The sequence below is a fragment of the Lethenteron reissneri genome, chromosome 62 (assembly GCF_015708825.2).
Source record: "Lethenteron reissneri isolate LAM-NWPU_2019-01 chromosome 62, ASM1570882v1, whole genome shotgun sequence".
In the NCBI taxonomy this organism is placed as follows: Eukaryota; Metazoa; Chordata; class Hyperoartia; order Petromyzontiformes; family Petromyzontidae; genus Lethenteron; species Lethenteron reissneri.
This window is the reverse complement of record NC_083840.1, coordinates 1,069,822-1,085,560: the sequence shown is the minus strand read 5'-3', so window position 1 is coordinate 1,085,560 and position 15,739 is coordinate 1,069,822.

Below are 15,739 nucleotides of genomic sequence, written 5' to 3'. Positions count from 1 at the left end.
ATATAAACTCAGCAGCTCTTTCTCCTATGTCAGCAGTTCACCTGCTGTATCTGTTCCACCTGATGACGGTCGCTTGTGTTGCGATTGAAACATCGTGATTTAATTTATTTTATTTTATACCTACGTGACTTTACCGAAATAACCAAAGAGTACACCACTGTAGTAGATTAAACGATAACGGAGCCTGTAACCACTGTACTGAGATCTACTGTCACTAACACGACTGGAATCTACTGTCCCCGACACTAACACTCTCACGTTCACACTACGAACATCCGCACTTATTTTGTTAGCCATCCGACAAATGCGGCAAACCAGCATGACGATTGGCTGCGACTAGCACTTGCCCCAAGTGTTCAGGCAATACGAGGAATATTTGTCTTTGTGGGTTTAACCAGGCTGGATTGTGTGAGTAGCTCAAATCCTTGAAAGATCTGGACACATTCCCGTCAGTGAGCTCCTCCGGCAGACAAGGCTGCATTGGCTGGGTAATAATGTAGCCTGAATGCCCAGCCACCACATTGGAGAAGAGATGGAGCAGTACGGGAGGATGTAGAGCTAAGTGTGACCGATTGCCAGATTTTTGAGTCTGATACCAATTTTCGAGAATCCTAGTCCAACGATTGCCGATATATCGACCTATATTTTGTCAACAAATAAAATTTTTCAAATCAATTTGAAAAACTTACTTTTCATAAAATGTTAAATATTTGACAATAATTCACCAGCTTAACACAGTGCCCCCGAATTTTGTCAATCACAAAACACTGCGGCGACAAAACAGATAGAGAACACCGCAACGACCGTTCACGCCAACCATTACACAAGCTCCACTCTCGGATAATGAGGCAAAGCAGCAGAAGCACCAGGGTATGGAACGGCAGTCTCAGGACTTGATTGGCGCTATCAACAGCGCTCTGAGTGACTCAATTCAGTGGCAGTCCCGGATCGCGCTCACAACAGCACTCGCAGCGACTCAGTGCACCAGCAGCCCCAGGCACCGGCACACCGACAACTGCAGCAGCACCCATAATGACCCATCGCAAAAACAGTCACGGTCACCGAGTTGCCGTGCGACAGCAGCGTCTCGCAACAGCCAGGACACGGCGAACACCGACCGCCCCGGCCCCAGCGAACGCCCTGGTACACGTGTAACGCTCACTTCAATACACACATTTGGTCCTGCCCTCACAGCCTCTGTCAATCAACTTGGCTCATGCAGCACCCCCCATTATTACATAAGCCCTGACTTTTTGTTGACGTCACTTTCCACCAATCACACACCGCCTTGTCAACTAATCCTCTCACACCAGGTCAACCGGCCTGCCCTGACTGGCCAACTCATGCTCCACCTCCGGTCCAGAGAAGACTGTGGCTCCTAGGCTTCTGGAGATGGGGGGGGGGGGATTTTCCCCCCATAACCGGCCACCCCGACATTTGTCCACACCGTTACACAGGGAATGTACTAGAACCAGATCAGCAATCAGGAAACTTTGGAACAGAAGCATTCAACAAGAGATCTCACTGCAGAAATGGTCCCAAATCTGGCAAGCTCTGAGATCCGGCCCAATGTATGGCACATACATGACAAAGGAAAGAAGGGAAAAATTCATGGCGACCCCTCCTGGCTGTCCAAGATGCACCCAGGCACAACCCAAACCTACTTTGATGTGTTCTGGTCATGCCCGTTCATCGCAAAATTATAAGCAGAAGATCTTGGCCGCCTTTTAATGATGTATGCAGCACCCATCAATTGAAACTGCCCTGGTGGGGCTTGAAACCGGGTACCCTTTCAAAACAACAACACGCCATACTCCAAACTTTCAACATCATAGCCAAGAAAACCATATTGCCTAACTGGAAAGACCATGAACACAATTCATGGGGACAATGGTGCAACGCCCTGCTTGCCAACACGGGCCTACCAAGCACCTGTCCCACAAACTTAAAGGGGGAAAAAAAGAAAATTTGATACCAGGTGGTCCCCCTTCCTCCGGAGTTTAAAATTAGATAAATTGTGGAGAGAGGCGGGATAACGGAGTGGGCATGGGAGGAAGGGAGGGGTAGAATCCCCCCCACCCCCTTCGTCAGCTAAGGGGAGATGGACCCAGAATTGAGGAGAGGTTCCTCTTACACCCCCTCCCCGCACCTGATCTCCCCATAGAATGCTGGTTACCTCTTCCCTCGCCCCTCTCTGCAGGTCATGGAACCAAGGCCCCTTTGACTGCATTCTCTCCATGCTGTGCCTGGAGGCGGCATGTGTGTCGATGGATCAATTCCTGGCCGCACTGGGACGCATGTGTAACCTGCTACGGCCAGGCGGGTGGCTCGTTCTTGCCACAGACCTGGGCGAGACGTTCTACTATGTGGGCTCCAAGCGCTTCCAAGTGCTGACCGTGGATCAGGCATGTGTCTTGCGTGCAGTGGAAGCAGCAGACCTTACTGTGCAGCACATAGAGCCATATGTGTGGCCTGAGCCACCCCCTGATGTCTCGTTTGACCTTAGGGCCATGGTCTTCCTCAGAGCCCAGAAGATGTAAAGGCCTGTGCTGGGATCTTCGAGCATGGTGGCAGAGACACACACTTGTTATTTAGAAGTGGTATTGGCAGACAAACACAAATATCATCCGTATGGCCCTAACAAACTGTGGGGCAAGTGCTGTAAGCGAGGAACTTTGAAGGTCAGTATGGCACACAAGGGGGTAGGTTGCCAACGCTACACCTGGCCACCTTTATCTACCTAATGACACTGACGTAACTACATTATTAGCTCAGATGGTGCTGCAATTTGTCCGTGGGGCCCCAATACTGTTGTAGTGACATAGAATCGGTTACGTAGCAGCATAGCGCTGGCTGCTGACAGGGAAGGGGATCTGCAGCTTACAGCAGCCCTGACTGATAGCAGGCCAGGTGATAAACCAGAGAGGGATCTAGGGGAAAGGTCATGGAAGGGGTAGATCAAGAACCCGCTAGTAGGTTCCAGAAAGGGGGCGTAGCCGTGGGCGGAGCCAGGCCACACTGACAGTATAAGAGGGGTCCCTGTAGGGGACCTCGGGGCTGTCGTGTGGAGTGGGATCCTGTCGTGCTGCTGGAGTCTTCGCCATCGTCTCCATCTTCACCTTCTATGGCGTCGCCAGTTAGGCGACGCCGAGATCGTGAAGCAGCTATACCTAGAACACAACTTATTTCGCAACACTCTTCACTTTGCAAATTTTCTTCCAATTTGAGAAGAGGAAATGTGGTGCACATGCTACCCGTAGCAGCAGCAGGGGACCCAGACCCCATGGAGGACCCCATGGATGCCCGCATGGCCCGTGTGGAGAGGGTGCTCCAGCAACTATTGTCAGCTCCCTATGGGGGGCCGCCGGCGCTGGGACCCGCTCTCCCACTCGTACTACGGGAGGAGGCACCACGGGACATGGCTGCAAACCAGCCAGCCCTGCATGAGCCACAACCAGCCCATCACTCCAGCTGCTGCCACCGCTCCCGCCAAAGCTGCCAGGGCTAAACACCCAACGGGGGGAGCAAGTGGCAGGACAGGTGTAGTGACATAGAACGGTCACTACTGTGTCGGCCCGTACGAGGGCTGGGGGCCCCAAGGGGGTGCCTGGGGGGGTCACGTGGTGGAGAGATCCGGACCTTCCCAGAGGTGGGGGAAGGGAGGCGTGGCCTGGACAGAGCCAGCCACGCCTGGGCGGAGCCGGCCACGCCAAAGCAGATATAAGCGTGGTGTGAACGCAGAGCGAGGCTGTTGTACTGTACTCCGAAGTGAAGACATCATCGGTCGTCAAGTCCTGAGTCGTCGTCCTGGGCCAGGCAGGCCGTTGCCTGCCTGGTCCAGTCTGTGTCGCGTTCCAGAGTGTTAGTGAGTTGAGGAAGGTGGTCACGACCTCATGTACAGTATTATATTACTTACCGTTTAATAAATAGTGTTGCCTCCAAGCTGCGTGTGTGTGCACCTAATATGAACCCACACATTTGGTGTCAGAAGTTGTGGAAATATAAATATTGCTAGGTGTTATCCTAGGGAAGTAAAATGGGCACACGAAAAACAAATACAAAACTCACCTGGACGCCTTCGTACGATGGGGACGGTGTGACGACCATCCTTCGGACAGCCCCGGGGATGGCAGCCCCGGTGACAGAGAGAGAGAGATGGCGCTGCACGCGGAGCGGCGGGACTGGCATCGCACCGCTGCTTCGCCGCCATCTGGAACGGAGCGATGGAGCTGCGGGGAGAAGACACCGTCGTCTCTGCGGGGGCTGGCGGGGGAGGCCCGGGCATGCGGGCCACGCGGTGGGGCCGCCAACTCGGCGGCTGATCGTGGCGCTGTTCCCACCAACTCGGCGGCTGGTCGGGGCGCTGTTCCCGCAAAAACGCTGCTCCCGCCAACTCGGCGGCTGGTCGGGGCGCGGTTTCCGCCAAAACACCGCTCCTGCCAACTCGGCGGCTGGTCGGGACGCGGTTCCCGCCAAAACGCCGTTCCTGCCAACTTGGCGGCTGGTCGGGGCGCGGTTTCCGCCAAAACACCGCTCCTGCCAACTCGGCGGCTGGTCGGGGCGCTGTTCCCGCAAAAACGCTGCTCCCGCCAACTCGGCGGCTGGTCGGGGCGCGGTTTCCGCCAAAACACCGCTCCTGCCAACTCGGCGGCTGGTCGGGACGCGGTTCCCGCCAAAACGCCGTTCCTGCCAACTTGGCGGCTGGTCGGGGCGCGGTTTCCGCCAAAACACCGCTCCTGCCAACTCGGCGGCTGGTCGGCACGCGGTTCCCGCCAAAACGCCACTCCTGCTGCCGAAATGCCGTTCCCGCCGACATCAACGCCTGCGGAGGGGGAGTTCCAGTCTTCAAGCTCGAGCGCGAGAGGTGAATGGGTTCGCAAGAGCAGGCCGTGTTCACCATGAAAGATTCTTCGGGCCGTCCCAGTGCTCCACCTTGCCGCCCTCCGCTATTCACAGTCGCCAGGCGAGTCGTGACATGACAAGCACCCGGCCCCAAGAAAAATAATAATAACTTCACCCATCTTGCGTGTGCCGGGTTGCGATCGCGGGTGTTTTTTTTACTCGCTGGTTTGCGGAGCGTGTTCGTCCGGTTGTGTGCGTGATAAATTGACGGGGCTTCCATGCAGGTGTCTGCTTGTAACAGTGTTGTTAATTACGGCGTCGAGATCGGTAACTTCTGGGTGTAGTTAATGATTAATTCTTTGTTGGGTGTCCCGAGCTCCGTTGATATCCTGTAGGTTGCCGTGTTAATGACTCGTGTTGTTACATCGTTGTGTTGCAAAATCGCCATTGTTATTGTGTATACTGTATGGAGTTTTGCTCATAATAGTCACGTGTAACTGTAAGAAACTTTGGTCGTCATTGTTGCCAAGGTACAGACCGTATGGAGCTTTGCTTGAAATTGTTAACAGTGTATGGACTGTTGGGTACTTGCTTGTGATTATTTACTGTGTACGGATTGTCTGGAGTATTGATTGTGTGTGTTGCCATGTGGGGACTTGATGGAGCATTGCGCCAAATGTTTGACTGTACGAACTTCGTATACTGCATATACTGTATTAATCAATTCGGCGATTCTTGGGGTTTGTGTCTAGTTTTTTTGCTCTCAAAATTCGAATGCCCTGAGTCCCATGGTTAATGTTGAAGGGGATTTTGAAATGACAGGTTCGGTTTGTTTCAAACTCACTGGTTGGTTCCTGTCCGTTGTTGCACAGATGATGTCTTTTGTGCGGGAATGCCCCTTGTGTTCTACATGGATCGGAGGTGCGTTTCCGTTAATTGCCGTCAAATTGCGTTGCTCTCTCCACTCGGTTGGTACAGCTGCATGCTGCAATGCGAGTCTCGGAGATGATGTGTACGGATACGGGATGTGAGGTGTATTGTTGTGACCATTGAATATTCGGGATCGTCTCAAATTGTGCGTACCTGTTAGGCATTGGATCAGTTTTGTGGGGGATCATAATTAAAATTGTATGTGTTGTGATGGTGTTAAATTGCGATGGTGACATGCTGCCAGGGATTTGGAATTGTGGTGCTGGCTGTCACTTATCTGGGGCGCAGATCCTGACCAGGATGGCCCAGTGAGAGTTGCGTGTCTAACACGAACATTGTGGTCCCGTCATGCTGTGTCTGACGGCTTGACCTGACAGCCCGGAGATCGAGACACTCCGTGGCTTGTCTAGCCTAGTGGGCTGTGCGCTCACATGGCTCAGAGAGTGTGGTCCCGTCATGCTTTGTCTGACAGCTTGACCTGACAGCCCGGAGATCGAGACACTCCGTGGCTTGTCTAGCCTAGTGGGCTGTGCGCTCACATGGCTCAGAGAGTGTGGTCCCATCATGCTGTGTCTGATGGCTTGACCTGACGGCCCGGAGAGTGAGACATTCCGAGGCAGCATTGAAAAAGTGGGCTGGAGATTCGTAGTGTTCAGGTGGAGTTGTCCCGTTACGTTGGGACTGTATCCCTCAGTTGTTAGGGTGCATGTTGTGCAGTAAGTGAACGATGGGTCGTCTCAGCTCGGTCGGTACAGCTATATGCTACGATGTGAGTCTTGGAGAGAGACTGGGTTAAAATCCCCCCCGATATGGCCGACGCGTGCTACTGGTTGTGACGCCGCATCGGAAAGGCGGTGGGGTTGTAACATGGAAATTCCCCCCCAATATGGCCGACGCGTGCTACTGGTTGTGACGCCGCGTCGGAAAGGCGGTTGGGTGGTAACATGGAAATTCCCCCCCGATATGGCCGACGCGTGGTACTGGTTGTGATGCCGCGTCGGAAAGGCGGTGGGGTGCTAACATGGAAATTCCCCCCCGATATGGCCGACGCGTGGTACTGGTTGTGACGCCGCGTCGGAAAGGCGGTGGGGTTGCAACATGGAAATTCCCCCCCCCGATATGGCCGACGCGTGCTACTGGTTGCGATGCCGCTTCGGAAAGGCGGTGGGGTGGTAACATGTAAATTCCCCCCCCCGATATGGCTGACATGTGCGGGTTTTAGGATGGAGACGCCATGTCGGAAAGGCGGGGGGTGGGTGCTATTGGGTGACTGTCATGTCCGAAGAGCGGAGGCGAGTGTTCGTTGAGTGATGCCTCAGGAGGGATTGTTTCTCGTCACAGGAGGCAGTATCTACCTGGCACCTTGGAGTCGCCGGTTATGCCGACCGGCTACGGACTGGGGGGGAGGGAGTGGAGCATGCGTCAGCTACTCCTGCTCCTCCTGTTCTTGACTCCTGGGCGGAGGGGCCGTGCCCTTTGGGCCGCTTCTGGTTCCCCAGGCCCGGCCACATGGACTCGTTGAAGACTGGCTGCTCTACATGCCTCTCAGACTCCTTGCTCATTGCCTCGGCCGTCGTTCCAATGGCCACACTCACATGTCGGTGCACGAGTGATTCTCACAGGGAAGCTGTGCTGGAGCGTAAGTGGGTTAGCCAGTTTTCATGTATATTTGTTGTTAATTCCCTGTTTTCTATGCGGTTCCCTTTTACCCTCGTCGATTCTGTATATATTACGTGATTGTATTTATTATCGGTCGCCGGTCATTTATTGATGTTGCTGGTTCGGGGGCACACCTTTTCAATGTTTCACAGTTTTGTTACAGCCGGGGACGGCTGTGTGTTTATACAGGGGGGGGGGGGGTGATGTAGTGACATAGAACGGTCACTACTGTGTCGGCCCGTACGAGGGCTGGGGGCCCCAAGGGGGTGCCTGGGGGGGTCACGTGGTGGAGGGATCCGGACCTTCCCAGAGGTGGGGGAAGGGAGGCGTGGCCTGGACAGAGCCAGCCACGCCTGGGCGGAGCCGGCCACGCCAAAGCAGATATAAGCGTGGTGTGAACGCAGAGCGAGGCTGTTGTACTGTACTCCGAAGTAAAGACATCATTGGTCATCAAGTCCCGAGTCATCGTCCTGGGCCAGGCAGGCCGTTGCCTGCCTGGTCCAGTCTGTGTCGCGTTCCAGAGTGTTAGTGAGTTGAGGAAGGTGGTCACCACCTCATGTAGAGTGTTATATTACTTACCGTTTAATAAATAGTGTTGCCTCCAAGCTGCGTGTGTGTGCACCTAATACGAACCCACTACACAGGCACGCCGGTTGGGGCCCGTCAAGAAATTGGTGCAATCGCGGGAGTGTCGGCACAAATCAGGGTTGACACGGGGGTATCGACCACAATCATCTCGAGCACCATGCACGAGATGCTGCCGGATAAAAATCGGCCTTTAAGTCCCTGTTAAGAAGACGTTTAAATTTTAAACGTCGTGAGAATTATTTTATTATGTTTTATTTTTATTATTTTATTATTTCCATTCTACGTGACTTTACCGAAAGAACCAAGAAGAAGAAGACATTTGTCGTGGCAAATGGAGGAAGTATGGGCTTCCTGGGCCAGGTTGAAGCCCCGATACAGGTTGGGCAGATTTCGGTAGCAGGATCCATCCTTATCTCCGCAACGCTGCCCGTGCCCTGCCTGTTGGGGACGGACTTTGAGGCAAATGCCTATGAATATCGATCTGGCCAAAGGGCGGGTGAAGTCCAGAGAACACATCTCCATTTCCTGAAGGCGGAGGGGGCCAACCGGGGGTTACCTTACGTGCAAGCTCTGGTCAGTGAGTCTGTGTCCATCCCCCCGGAAGCCCAGATGCAGATACTGCTGCGATATCGGTTTTCCCTCGTGACAGCCCTGCTAGACTCACCCGTCTTGGTGTCTCCAGCACCAGCCGCCACGGATCGCCACATACTGGTGGGGACCGAAAGTTTTATCCAGGGGAACCAGCATCTGTTCATTTAAGTGCTGAACACCTCGAACATAGCAGCGACGGTTCAGGCGAGAATGTATCTGGCCCACGTTAGTCCCTTGTCACTAGGAGTCCCCGGGACGGGGCTAGAGCTTGTGGGAAGCGTCAACCAGTCCGAAAACAGAGGGGACAACTCATAGATGGACCCGTTGGCTGGGTCTAAGCTGGATTTTTCGCGTGATCAGAAGCAACAGCTGCACTCATTACTGCAGGAGTTCTCCGACGTGTTCAGCCGGGGACCGTTCGACCTAGAACGCACGCATCTGTTGCAGCACCACATCAACACGGGGGACGCCGCACCCCTGCACCAAAACAGATATAGAATGAGGTCAATTGAAAAAGGGCACTGTTGTATATGTTGTGTTATGAAATTTTGATAAAAATAATAAAAATTAATAATTTTCCGAAAAATGTGCAAATCGCATTAATTATGTTAATGTATGTAATTATATGCATAAATTATGATAATGCGAGTAATTATATGCATAAATTATGATAATCACGGAGATAATCGTAGTAATTTATGCGGATGCTTGCGATTATGTTAATGTGTGCAGTTATGATAATTAGGCTTAGTTTCGTTTATCCAGAGTTATATCAATCAGGATAACACGATTATCATTGATTAAACATTTACCAATTATCCTAGAGTGTGTTATGATATTTTAGGTCTCCAGTTTCAGATCTCATCACAGGCTACAGTTCTCAAGAATAAGACAGTTTTGCATGGACTTGGAAGGAACACTCGATATGCTTCTGTGATAACAATTTTATTCTAACAAGCATGTGACATTCTATCATGCAGGTCAAACATGCGTCAATAATTCATGAGCAAGATTATGCAATTAACTAATATGAATGACAAAAACTTATGCATTTGCGAGATTATGCAATTACGAAATTGAATGACTAAAAACACTTCTAACAATCGTAACCTCTACCTTTCACCAGGCATCTCGTTAGTTTCCTCATGTATCGATCACAATCGGCGACTGACCGAGTTTGAAAACAAGCATGACACACTTCGTATGGCGGTAATAGAGCACTTATTATACCCCAGAGGCGAAAGTATATGTCAATAGATTCATCGGCAAGTATAAAATCCTTTCAACGGAATGTTTGATATAATGGTGGGTGAGGGCGTGTGTGTGGGAGAGCGAATCTGGCTCTGTTTTAATTAATTCTTCGGCGAGACTCTGACAAAGAAACCGGTTTGACAAGATATTCTCTGTGCTTCCTTGAGCCTGTGCGTGTGGAAACAATACGACCCTGTTTGGAGATTTTCTCACAGCCCGTGCGGATTGCAGACGCGACTTTCTCCGCAGGGAGTTGAGCGGCGGCGCTTGGCGGTCCTCGGTAGCTGACGGCGCGGTGGCGCCTCTCTGCAGCTCTGACGGCGGCGCTCGTTCGGAAGACTTTGACTCTCTTTCTCCACTGCGGGATGACGAGTCGGTTTTGGTTGATGCTGGTTGATCTGGGTGTGCGTATTGAACACACGGCGCATTCGATGGCGCTGTCCTCCTCCTCACAGACATTCAATCAGGCTTTCTCCACTGCTTCGCGCTCTCTGCTTTGCTCGCTTGGCGATCTCCGCCTTTCCTGCGGGTTGATCGCTGGTCGTCACTCTGACGAGGAGCGATGTTTCGTTCGTGGCAGGGTGGACGTTGGTGTCTTTGTTGGCTTCACTCGCAGCTCGGCGACTCGGGGTAGCGATTCTTCTCAGGTGGTGCAGACCTCGGCTTGTTGCTGCACGTCGCTACCCCGCGAACCTCGTCATTCTGGATGACGAAAAAAACTTCTTCGTTGGCGGTGACGAGAGGAGGTGGAGCCGACGCCCCGTGACGATCTGTGGTGGGGCTTGAGCCCGGAGACGAGATGGTGGTGGAGCCGAAGCCCCGGAGCCGAGATGGGGCCCAGAGCCCCTGACGATCTGCGTTGAATGGATTTTTCCTTGGCTTATATCGGGAAATTCCACTCAGTTTCCCGAGTTGTTCAAAGGCTGTCATAAAACCTTCCTGTGGGGGTGAAGTTGTGCGTCCGTGTGTGTCGTGTCCGTCCGTGTGTGTTAGTCCGTATTTTTATTAGCTTTGAAGACACAGCTGTGTAATTATTCTGGAAGGAGGGGTGGGGGCCTCGTGACGGCGCCACCTAAGTTATCCATTAACCAGACCGATGATTGCGTTCGCATCGAGTTATATAAAAAAAATATTCTAATCCATGTTTTTGTTTCTGAATAATATTTGTCGCGAAAACCTACGCGTTAAGCGAGCTTAATGATTCCCTCCCTTGCTCAGGAATCATATCTTTTGTCTCGCACAGCTCAAGTTGTTTTGGTTTGGAAGTTGAAATGCGACTTATTTGCTGCTTGGTTCCATTGTGAGTTGATTGCAAGCGACCCAAGTTAATGCGTAACCATGTTCGCGGTATTTCATCGTGACCCGATCTCCCATGGAAATGTTATTTGCTCGCGTGTGCAATTTTTGCTGTCCGTGTTGCGGGGAGACAAAGATGGAAGCACCCGGCGCATGCGCTTATTTATTTATCTTCGGAGGCACGTGTTTCAACCTTTATTGGAGCAATCTCCTGGCCCCTGGTGTGTGGGTGTGGAGATCCTCTTCAGGAAAACAAAGACGGCCATGTTGCGTTTGGTTATTTATGAGAGACTTCTCCGCCCTTAGCTCCTCTAGAAGATCCACTTTAATTCCGTACTTATTATTTGACTTCTTGTGATTATCTAATCTGATATCCCGGCTAGGAATTTTGTTTTGGAGCGAAATAGATGCCATAATTATTCTTTGATGCTTCGGCCCGGCCGTGTAGAAATTCTTTAAAGGTAAATAATGTCAGTATTTAATTAACAATGATGGGTCGCGATTCTGGTGCAGACTGTAGTCTGGTTTCCAATTGGAGTGAGGATAGATACTGTTTGCTTAATCTTCATGGCTAAGTTGGTAACTTTGTGTATCTAACATGGTTCAAAAACCCGTCTGTGCTTTTTGTCGTCAATGTTGTTTCCTTTGTTAAGAATATAATTATATATTTCGTGGCCTGGTTTTGTATTTATCAAAGGGTCTTTTTTTATAAGGCTTTTTAACGAAAGGATGTCATCCTGACCCTCTGCCTGCCATTCCCCCCTCCCTTGTTCCTCTTGTGTGAAATTAGGGGAGTTTTTATGATCTTTATTGCCCTCTTTCATGCCCTCTAGCCCTTTGAGGTGAGGTATGCGCGCATCTGTGGAAGTGTGGGGGCGTGTTCGTTCCACGTTGCCCCGTGTCAATAAAAAAAACGATATTATATATGTTGGCAGAATAATTCTTTAAAAAAAAATAAAAAGGGGGTATATACACAACAGCACATTCAACAAGCGGTGCAGGAGATTGTGTGAGCCGACATCATTTCCCCATCCTCAAGTCCCTGGTGGGCACGGGTGGTCCTAGTGAAGAAGTCAGATGGGTCACTGAGATTCTGCGTGAACTTCCACCACCTCAATGCCGTCATGCTTACCGATGCATATACCCATACCACGTATCGACGACTCACTTGATGCAATGGCAGGAGCAACATTTTTCAGTACGCTGGATGTATTGTCCGGTTTATGGCAGGTCCAACTGGATGCGGACTCCTGGCCCAAAACAGTGTTCCAGACACCGCAGGGGCTGTGAGTTCAACTGCCTGCCTAGGGGCCTCCAAACTGCACCGGCGACATTCCAGCGTTTAATGGAGTTGGCCGTAATAGGCCTCCAATGGGATACGTGCCTAATCGACCTGGACAAATTCATTGTTATCAGCCGATCATTCGACGAACACATTGGCCGATTGCATCAGGTATTCCTTCGGTTCTGGAACGCAAACTTGAAGCTCAAGCCGTTGAAGTGCCACCCCATGCGGTTGTAGGTACGCTACTTGGGCCACATTGTCAGTGAGTCTGGAGTGGCTACAGACCCGGAAAAGAGGTACGCAGGTTTGTGGGCTTCATGTCCTACTACTGCCGATTCGTACCCAACTTTGCAACCATTGTGAAGCCCTTGCACGTGTTGACGGCGGAGAACCAGAAGTTTATTGGGGACCCCTTGAGAAGGAGGCATTCCAGCAGCTGCGCTCGCATCGGACAGACGGATCACCATTGACCTTTCTGGATTTCGGCCTCCCCTTTATCCTGGACATGGACGCCAGCGATGAAGGCATCGGCAGAGTCTTGTCACAAATCCAGCATGGTCGGGAGGTGCTTATCGCCTATGGCAGTCGCGTGCTGTCATCAGCAGAGCAGCGGTACTGCATCACATGTAGGGAGCTCTTGGTGATCGTCCCCTTCGTGGAGCAACTTCGACCCTACCTGTATGGTTGCAAATTTATGGTCCGCACTGAATAAGCAGATTTACAGTATTCGCTCCGCATCAACCAGCCTTCGGGTCAGCTGGCTAGGTAGATAGAGCGCCTGCAATAATACAAGAAGCAGATGGTGCATCGCAAGAGGACAAAACATGCCAACGTGGACGCATTGTCACGTCTGGCACTCGAGAGCCCTTGTGCATGTGTAGTGGATTAACGCGCGCCAAGGGGGGAAATTGTAAGGACGTGTGAGTTATGGACAGTGGGGTCGCATCAGGACAAGCAGGTGTTGCTGGGGAATAACAGCTGGAGAGAGACGGCTCGTTAGGTGATTATGGGATGCAGGGCAGTGATTGGCCGGTTGTTGTTGTCAGGGACAAGGTGGCGCCAGCAAGTCTGGGGATGGGAGCAGGTTGCGGCGGGGGCCGTGGGCGCGGGGCGTCGGTGGGGACGCCGGTTAATTGGAAATTAATGACAGGGATAAATACGGGAGCGTGAGAGTGAGACGAGGAGTTGTGGTGGGAGCTGGACGGAGACAGTCGGAGCAGAAGAAGAAAAATAGGTTAGCAGTAGAGACAAAAAAGAAGAGGATATGGGAGATAGAATAGGTTAGCAGTGGAGATAGAGAAGAAGATATGAGAGATAGAATAGGTTAGCAGTGGAGACGGAGAAGAAGAAGAAATGAGAGATAGGATAGGCTAGCAGTGGAACGAGAACAGAGAAGACACGAGAGATGGAGACGAGAGGGAGAGACAGTCGGAGTGAGACGGAGAAGCCGAGAGAGAGCGACAGTTGAGAGTGAGACGGAGAAGAGAGGGAGAGACAGTCGGAGTGAGACAGAGAAGCCGAGAGAGAGCGAGACAGTCGAAGCCGAGACAGGCGAAGCAGAGAGGAGAGTCGGGGAGAGAGAGACGGAGAGAGAGAGGGAGGGAACGGACCGAGCGAGGCCAGCGGGGCGCGACGAGCGAGCAGAGAACGCGCTGAAGTCTTGGTTGTGGAATGTGCTGAGTTTGTAAAATAAAGTGACGATGGAAAAATAAGTTGTCCGCGTAAAGTTCAGCACTACACATGCACCACAAATTTGTCATGTTGAACATCCTGGGACCGCTGCCGATCATGCCATGGGGAAATAAATACCTGTTGGTTGGAGATGAGTACTGCACGAGGTGGCCGATGGCATGGGCCCTCCTGGACTAAACGGCACAGACCATTGCCGATGCCTTCATGGGGGGCTATGTTCTTGATAAGGGGGCACCGGAGTGGTTGCTCATGGATCAAGGCAGGAATTTCTCCTTGCAGCTACTAAAGGATGTCGGCTCTATCCTGGGCACTAAAAAGTTCCGTACATCTCTGTATCATCCCCAGACCGATGGGATGTTGGAGCGGCTCAACCGCACCATAGCGGACATGCTGTCCCAAGTGATGGACGAGAACCACTCCGATTGGGACCTCCACATCCCGTCGGTCCTAGCGACGTACAGGGTGGCCCCGCACACAGCGACAGGGTTCTCACCGTTTTTCTTGATGTATGGACGAGATCCCTTCCCGCCTATTGAGGTGCAGCTGATGGACATTCCCGCGAGCATCGACGCATGGCCAACGGCGCTAAAGGTCTCCTTAATTTATTTAAGGGAGGCCCACCAAGCAGCCGAGGCCACAACGGTCAACAGCCGGGAGAGGACAGTGACAGCCAAGACCTTTAAAGTCGGGGACCAGGCATGGCTACACTGTCCTTAGGTGCCAGTCGGCCTCTCACCGAAACTGCACCCACCCTAGAAAGGGCCGGTCAAGGTCGTTACAGCATTCCGACCTCAGTGCGTCCAGGTCCAACTGGGTAAGCGACGATGGTTTGTGCAACCCACCCGCCTTAAGCCATACATCTCTCCACCTCCATCGCCTCCATCATCCTCTGCATCATCACAGCCATCATCATCACCCCTACCCAGGCCAAGGTCGCTGGCCACCACTCGCCAACCTGCAGGGGGTTCGGTGCCCTGTTTCCTTGTCACCTACAGCGCCCCTTTTGAGGCCTGACAGAGAGGTGGTCACGACCGGAGAGATGGCAGCATGGGACAAGGCGACACCGGTACCACTGAACCGGGGACCACGACGAGAGGGCCTCCGATGGAGGGTGCCGTCACGGTCATCTGCAGTCTGTAGATGTCCGGGCTGTTACGGGGCTCTGGATGGAGACCCGGGCAGACAATTCAATTGATGTTGTGTTATATTCAATTGTATGGTTGCTGGGGGTTTAAGGGTTGTTGTCACTAAGTGGGGGGGGGGGGGGGGGGGGGGGGGGGGGGCGGGGCTCATCAGGAGAATGAAATGGGCGATGGAGTAGGCAGAACCGAGGACGTTTTTTTTTCTTCTCGGGTGAGGGGTGGGGGGTGATGTAAGGTTATGTCAGGGGAAGGATTCCCGCCAAAATGAGGTGTGGAAGGGGGAGCAGCAGGCAAAGAGATATGAAAGAGAACTGGTGGCAAAGAAGGAAGAACTGGTGGGAAATGGACAGAGAAGGCTGGGGACGAGTGTGGACTGGGGGAAGCAATAAAGTACGAACCCCCTGCAACCTTGTGTCGACTCTTCTTTACAGTACGCTCCTAACAGGTTGGTATCGAGCCCATG